The sequence below is a fragment of the Neltuma alba genome, unplaced genomic scaffold (assembly GCF_004799145.2).
Source record: "Neltuma alba isolate B1F8T4 unplaced genomic scaffold, ASM479914v2 tig00006417_pilon, whole genome shotgun sequence".
Classification (NCBI taxonomy): domain Eukaryota; kingdom Viridiplantae; phylum Streptophyta; class Magnoliopsida; order Fabales; family Fabaceae; genus Neltuma; species Neltuma alba.
In genome coordinates this window covers 44,429-52,523 of record NW_021634457.1, presented here as the reverse complement: position 1 = coordinate 52,523, position 8,095 = coordinate 44,429, and the positions used below count along the sequence as shown (strand labels likewise).

At 33.7% G+C, this 8,095-nt stretch overlaps 1 long non-coding RNA gene across 1 annotated transcript; it reads left to right on the top strand.

Moving 5' to 3' along the window:
- Nucleotides 1–1,783: 1,783 nt before the first annotated feature.
- LOC114750304 (uncharacterized) lies at nucleotides 1,784–7,789 on the top strand. The gene is made up of 3 exons (XR_003740646.1): nucleotides 1,784–2,005; nucleotides 3,407–3,506; nucleotides 7,727–7,789. It is a non-coding gene; the product is annotated as an uncharacterized LOC114750304 (long non-coding RNA).
- Nucleotides 7,790–8,095: the final 306 nt, after the last annotated feature.

Genomic DNA, 8,095 nt, shown 5'->3' with positions numbered 1-8,095 from the left:
CCCATGTTATTAAGGGGGTGTTTGGGATCACGTTTGGACCCCCAAACGTGCATCCCCACCTGATAAGCTAAAGAGACAGTTTTATCATGTTTGGGCCCACGTTTTCTCAATCTGGCTTCTGAGGCTGAAATGGGCTTCTGGAAGAAGCAATCTGAAGGAGCTTTTTTCGGGATGCTGAGGGGCGGTGAAAAATATTATTAAAAAATTTATGTGGGTATTAAAGTTTTTTACCCACATGACCCTGACCCTGTATGAATTTTCTCTCACCTCACTGAAAACAAAAACACGAACCCACATGACCCTGTACTTCTGTCACCGCTATCCCAAACACAACCTAAATATAATCTATAGTGTGTGTATCCTAATTCTCGTTTGCGACTTGGAGTAATAGTAAATGCTCATTTGATAATGAAATTATATATAAGAACATCTAAGATAAATAAGGGGATGGTAAAGTATAAAAAGAGAATCAATATCTTGAATTTCTAAAACAATAATTATAAATATTTTGAATTTCTGTTTAGTCATCTTGAAATTGAGAAATGATAATTAGAAAAGAAAATTAGAGATTATAGAGTAGATCTAAGACTATAATAAGAAAAATCTTATTAGATCTAAAAATATTTGATTAGAATATTATAAAAAGCTTGACAACTTTACTTTAAAAAAAAATTTCATCCTGGTAACATATAAGTTAGAGATTCTGCCCCTATCATTATAATCCTATGGATTAAATTTAATTTGTAAATTTCATATTTAAATATATCTATATTTTATTGTCAAAGATTTCAAATATATTTGTATTAAATTTGATAAAAATATTTCGAATAAACTGCGGTTTAAATCTTTATTATTGTAGTGTCTTATATTTATGTTTTTTATTTTAACATTATTATATTCTTTTTAATGCTTATTTCTTGATATATCTTATATTTATATCACTATATATATGTATGATATTAGTTTAACATTATTGGACAATATTTCTATATTATTATTACTATTTAGGTTTTGAGGCATGTATTGATTTTCTCTAATTACATGCTTAGATGGCAAAAATTGCTGGTAAAAAAAAGGAGGGAAAGTTGAGAGGGAAGGCACTGAAAGATAGAGTGTGTGAGAGAGAGATGTGATATAATTAAAAGTGAGATAAGATATGTGAGAGAGAGGTATTATAATTAAAAGGAATAATTTTAATAATTAATTTATCATTTTAATGCTAAGTATATTTTCTATAATAACAATTTTATTTTATAATTTTTTACTGAAGAAACATTTAATTAGATTTTATATCTATATGTGTGTGAAAAATCTTGCCCCTCCAAAACATTCGCATGTTCCCTCTGTTTGCAAAGGCAAAATTCATTTTCCCTCCACAAATATCACAAATTTGCTCTCTTTAGGATTTTTTTCTAATTTCCTTCTTTTAAAAAATTACAAGAATCGCAAGAGGAGGAGCCAAACCACTTCTAAGGGTTTCCTCAACGCCTAAGGGTTTATTTCTCTGATGAAACCCCTTCACCATCGTCTGCCAGTCCAGCAAAGGCTCCTCCAATCCTCCACTCCTACTCTTCTTCCATTTCTCCTCCTCAGATCAAATCGCGCCTGAATGTGCAGGTTTTAAGACTCAGAGTGTCAGCCTTCTGTTTGCGTTGTTGTGTCCGTTCACATTCTTCGATCTCCTCTTTAGAGTTTAGATTCTATTCCGTTCTGTCGGCCTCCTCTATTTTCATCGTCAGCGTTTAGATTCATCACTGGGTAGCTTCTTGGCATTCTATTTCTTGTTTGCATCTTCTAGTTCAGATTCCCTTTTAGATTTCATTTTATTTGTGGGTTACTTTTTATTTCAAGGTTCAGATCTCCCTTCTAGTTTTGTTGAAAATATTTCTACTGGTACTAAGTGACTGCCTTTTAGTACTGCCTTGACTAGTGACATTGCAGAGGATTAGCACTTCATTTGGTTGATTGGATTCTCTGCAATTCATTCTGGGAGATGGAAAATGAGGTACACATTTAGGCAAGCTTTAATGTATACTGGTCTTTGATATATATGCTTTTTTATTGGAGTTTTATATTCGTTTTATATTTATTGTTGTATACAAACATCTGTAATTCCTAACCCTTATTTGTAACTTCTATAAATTGGGCCTTTTTGCTTTCATTTGCTTTTTTTGGTTATTCGTTTTATATTTATTATTGTATTATTGGAATTGGCTTCTATCTAAGAAAGCTAATTCTTCGAGCTATCAAAGTACAAACATCTGATTGTGTTGTTGCTTCCATATTACATTCATCATAGTCGGTGGATGAGTGTTGTGTAATGGTGATGGCACAAGCATTTGGTTACTCTTGATGTAAAACTCATGAAATGAGAATGTTGCAAGTTAATCATGTGTAAAGCATCCTAGTTTGTTTATTTGCATTATAGATTCAATTACCTGACTAAAAAAATTCCCCCTCATGTAAAGCTGATATAGATTTCACTCTGATAGTTGCAATGCTTCAAGGCATTTGGTAACTTATGATTAACCTGTCAGTGTAAAATATAAACGAAGAGTATTGCTTGGATATGGCCAAAACATACTGGAATACTATTAATCTAGCAAGCAGATGATGTATCAGACTCATCATGATTTAAAAGAAATTAAAAATACTTGTAGCAGGGGAATCTTCATTGAGAACCTCATGGGGACCAGTATATCGATACTAACATGTATCAATTGAATTCCAACACTAAACTTATACTTTTACAAAATTCTTTCAATATGCATGCAGTTTCAACACTAAAACTTTAGCTCTTTAATTTATTATGGTTTATTAGCTTTAATTATTTCTAATTTTTTTCCTGATTGTATTATTAATTTTATATTGTTAGGATGTCATTTCATTAGGATGGTCAAAGATCCTATCAAATTAGAATCTGATTTTGAGTTATTACTACAGGCCTAGCCCCAACTATATGCATTGATCATTCCAAAGGAAATAAATAAGAGCTGAGATGTTAATCCCTCAGTAGATTACAACTTAAAAAGATTGCAAACATCTGATCCAAAATGCCTATAATTTCAGCCTCAAACATTATGAGCATTATTACCTGAAACAGCAAAACAGTTTCCTACTGATTGAGCATTCCATAACTATTATACAGATTTACATCACTTTTGCAATGCCATAATTGGGCAAATACATGTAAAATCTGTCATTACATGAGATGCTTGGTTGCTTAGAATATTAAGGGACTTATGATGTACGTATATATTGTCTATGTATAGAGTTACCAATTATTGAAATGCTTGGTTGCTTATGCTTGATTTATATTATATTTACTAATTATTGAAATGCTTGGTTGCTTAGTGATTGCTTTTTTTTTTCTGGTTTTAATTTGTTGACCTGATTGTGTGTGCAGGGTTGGATTATAATAATCTGAGATACAGCAGCTCCTTTGATAGAGTTAGCTAGAGGTCTAGTGGCAACCCAAACACAAGTTGTAGAACTATTCAAGTAAGGTGACCATTTAACTGTTAGTTGGGTTGACGTATAATGTTTTGTTTTTTTTATCTAGCTTGATATATGTTGTTTGATTGTTGTTGATAGGTAGTCTCAATACATTCCTATCTCTTACATTTTTCATAATCTTTTTCATTTTTTTTTGTACTTCAAAGCTATTTGTTAATGATTGTTTAGCAAGTCTTGTCTTTGGTAGGAGTTGTCCTTAAATAAAACTTGTTAGTTTCTTCATATACAAATGTTGACATTTAACTTTGCTTATTCATATATATGTGTATGTGTATTTTTTTGTCATATATATTACTTGTCTTCTCCAATTCTTACATATTATTATTGCACACCTCTTTCTTAGAATGGAAGGCGCAGAAAATCGGAGATGGATGTACAATAGAATAGATCTGTGTACTAAATGGGTTACAATAGAATTTGAGCAAGGTGTAGAGGAGTTTCTTACTTATGCAATGCAATCACCTTATTGCCAAAAATCGGGGAAGCTTAGGTGTCCATGTGTGAAATGTAGATGTAGGCCATATCTCATTCTCGATGAGGTGAAGACACATATTTATAAATATGGATTCATGCCAGACTATTATATATGGACTAGTCATGGTGAGAGAAGTATAGAATATCATTCACCCATGTCTCCAATGCTAGGTAGACCACTTGGTGACCAATTAAGTCAATATGAGACCATGGTGATAGATGCAGCTGGGTCGAGTTTTAGGGATAACTATAATAAAGGTGTTGAAGAGATGCCAAATCCTGATGCACAAGTATTTTATGACATGCTACATGCTGCACAACAACCTTTATGGGAAGGTTGTGAAGATAAATCTCAACTTTCAGCAACGTTGCAGTTATTAAGTATTAAGGCAATGACTAACATATCACATCAAGGCTACAATTTAGTTTCCCAACTCATGAGGAGGACACAACCTAAAAACACTCATATGCCTACAGATTTGTACCAAACAAAAAGGTTAGTGTCGAAGTTAGGTCTTGAGTATAAGAAAATTGATTGTTGTGTGAATGGGTACATGTTATACTATAAAGATTATAATAGTGCAACCCAATGTAAGTTTTGTGAAAGATATTCCTCCAAAAAGTGTCATGGAAGAAGAAAGAAAGTTCCAAGGAAGCAATTATGGTTCTTACCTCTTATTCCAAGATTGCAAAGATTGTTTGCTTCTCAAAAAACAGCAAAGGAAATGAGATGGCACTATGAGAATCATCGCAGTTTGAATGTACTTTATCACCCATCTTATGGCAAGCATGGAAGGTTTTGGATAGTACATATCCAAACTTTGCATATGATCCCAGAAATGTGAGGCTTGGGTTATGTGCTGATGGTTTTACACCATGTGGGCAATCTGGGAGACAATATTCTTGTTGGCCTGTGATAATGACCCCATATAATCTACCACCTGAGATGTGTATGACACCGGAATATATGTTCTTGACTTTGATCATCGCTGGTCCTAATAACTCTAAAGGAAAAATAGATGTGTACTTACAACCATTGCTAGATGAATTGAAATTATTATGGGATGAAGGGATGTCAACATATGATGCCTCATTGAGACAAAACTTTTGTATACGAGCTGCACTGTTATGGACAATCAATGACTTCCTTGCCTATGGTATGTTGTCTGGTTGGATGACAATGGGGAGATTATCATGTCCTATATGCATGGAGAATTCAAAAGCATTCCAATTAAAGCATGGTAGAAAATAATCTTTCTTTGACTGTCATCGTCAATTCCTTCTTGATGATCATCAATTCAGGAGAAATAAGACCTCATTTTACAAGAATAGAGTTGAGAAATCAATGCCTCCACCTTGATTAAGCGGAGATGAAGTTTGGCAAAGAATACAAAACTTTCCAAAGGTGACTGAGTATGGAAAAATCATACCAATTGAAGGCTATAAAAGCACTCATCATTGGACAAAACAAAGCATATTTTGGGAATTGTCATATTGGAAAAATAATCGCATTCGACATAATCTTGATGTTATGCACATTGAGAAAAATGTTTTTGACAATTTGTTTCACACTGTCATGGACACAAAGGGAAAAACAAAAGATAATACACAAACTCGAATAGACTTGAAAGAATATTGTCGACGGCAGGATGATGAACTTGTTGAGAGAAGAGGGAAAATGGTGAAACCAAGTGCAAAATATACTTTACATTTAGAACAAAAACGAGCAATTTGCCATTGGGTAAAGAACTTGAAGCTCCCAGATGGATATGCATCTAATCTAGCCCGATGTGTTGACATGAAAGAAGCAAGGTTGTATGGAATGAACAGTCATGATTGTCATGTTTTTATGGAACGCTTGCTTCCCATTGCTTTTGCTACTTTTCCTAAAGTTGTCTTGAATCCTATAATAGAGCTTAGTCCATTCTTTAGACAACTTTGCTCTACTACATTGATGATAGATCAACTAGAGTTGTTAGAAAAAAATATTATTGTGACATTATGCAAGTTGGAGAAGGTCTTTCCCCCAGGGTTCTTTGACTCAATGGAGCATTTGCTTGTCCATCTTCCCTATGAAGCTAAGGTTGGAGGACCTATCCACTATCAATGGATGCATCCATTTAAAAGGTAATGAAACCTATCTATTTAAATTGAGAGTAAATATATGATTAGTATAATAATAACTCTTAGGTTTCATTTCTTTTTATGTAGATTCCTCTATACCTTGAAACAAAAGGTCAAAAACAAAGCTCGGGTTGAAGCATCTATCTGTGAAGCTTACATAATTGAGGAGACCACAATATTTTGCTCACACTACTTTGGGCCTGGTGTTCCTCCAAGAATACCAAGACCTATAAGAAATAACGATGGTGGACAATTAGATTTGCAAGCAATTTCTATATTTAATTACCCAGGAAGACCATATGGGGAATGTAAAGGTCGTTGGTTAGAGGACGACGAAGCAAAAGCTGCTACAACATATGTTCTCATGAATTGTGATGAGGTGCAACCTTATATGAAGTAAGTAATACTGAAATTCGATAGATTAAACTTGATGCCAATTATATGCATGGTTAATGCATTATTTTTTATGTAGTGTTTTTGTACAAATATTAAAGGAAGAGAAGCCTCATATTACAAACAATGAGATAGAATCTCAAATCAATCAACAATTTTCATCATGGTTTAAAGATCATGTAAGTAATATTTGTTTTATATAATACCTGAAACAAACCTTATTTATCATGATATTCATTAATAATGTCATGTAGGTTCAAAACCCTGCCAACAATATTATGGATCCATTTTTGCACGACATTGCTTGGGGTCCAAAAAGAAGAGTCAGGACATGGCCTATGTACTTTGTCAATGGGTATAAGTTTCATAATGCTTCCTGGGCCCTTCGAAAGTCAACCACAAATAGTGGTGTGTGAATTAAAGGAGCTGATTATGCACAATCAGAATATGACTTTTATGGTATTCTACAAGAAATTATGGAGATTGAATATATGGGTCTTCTTGCGAAAAGACTAGTATTATTTAAATGTGAGTGGTTTGATCCAACACCAAATTGTGGTATGAGGGTGCATGAACAATATGAGATTGTTGAAGTTCATGAATTACGGAGGTATAGCGAGTATGACCCATTCATTTTTACTCAACAAGCAATGCAGGTGTACTACACGCCTTATCCTTGTTGTCGTAAAAAGTCAAATTGGTTAGCTGTTGTTAACATCAAGGCTCATAGCATAATTGACACTCCTGCATCTGAAACAAACGTAGAAGCATTTCAAGCAGATGGATTAGAGGTCATACTACCAATAATTGTTCATGATGATGAATTAAATAATGAAAGAGACTTTGAAATTCACTATGAAGAAGTAGACATGTCGATTGATAACATGGTTTATGATGATGATGATGATGATGATGATGATGATGAAGAAGAAGAAGAAGAAGAAGAAGATGATGATGATGATCAAGAAGAAGAAGAGGAACTTCAAGATGATGAAGAAACAGAAGATGGTGAGGAAGATTCTTATATGGATGAAGATGAAGATGATGCATAAATTATGGTTGTGACATTGCATTTGTTATTTAGTTTTCAGTTTGATTGATTGCATTAACTTCTTTTTTATTTTTCATTTAGATTAGATTATAATTCTGTTAATTTCTAAAGAAGATTTAGTTCTTATTGATTTAGTTTTTATTCATTTATTTAATTTTGAATATGCAGATGGCAAGTCGTCGACTAAAGCGTGGTAGAGGGCAATGGAGTACTCCATCACCTGCACAATTACCTCAGCAATTTCAAACTCCTTCTCTTCCTAATGTAGCTACTACATCTACTCCTGCTGTGTCTGAAACATCGATTAGACCTCTAAACATTCCTATACCATCATTTAGAGCCTCGCTATCAAATGCATCATCTCCAATTATGGCTGAATCAGTTAGCAGACCCTCGTTATCACCTACATCTCCTCAAATCCTATACCTGGAACAGAAAACTCACAACCCGCCACTCCACGGGGTATTCCAGATAGTTTGTCACCATGGGGTTGTGATCCCTCAGATGGTAAAACATGGATATATCCTGACAAGAAAA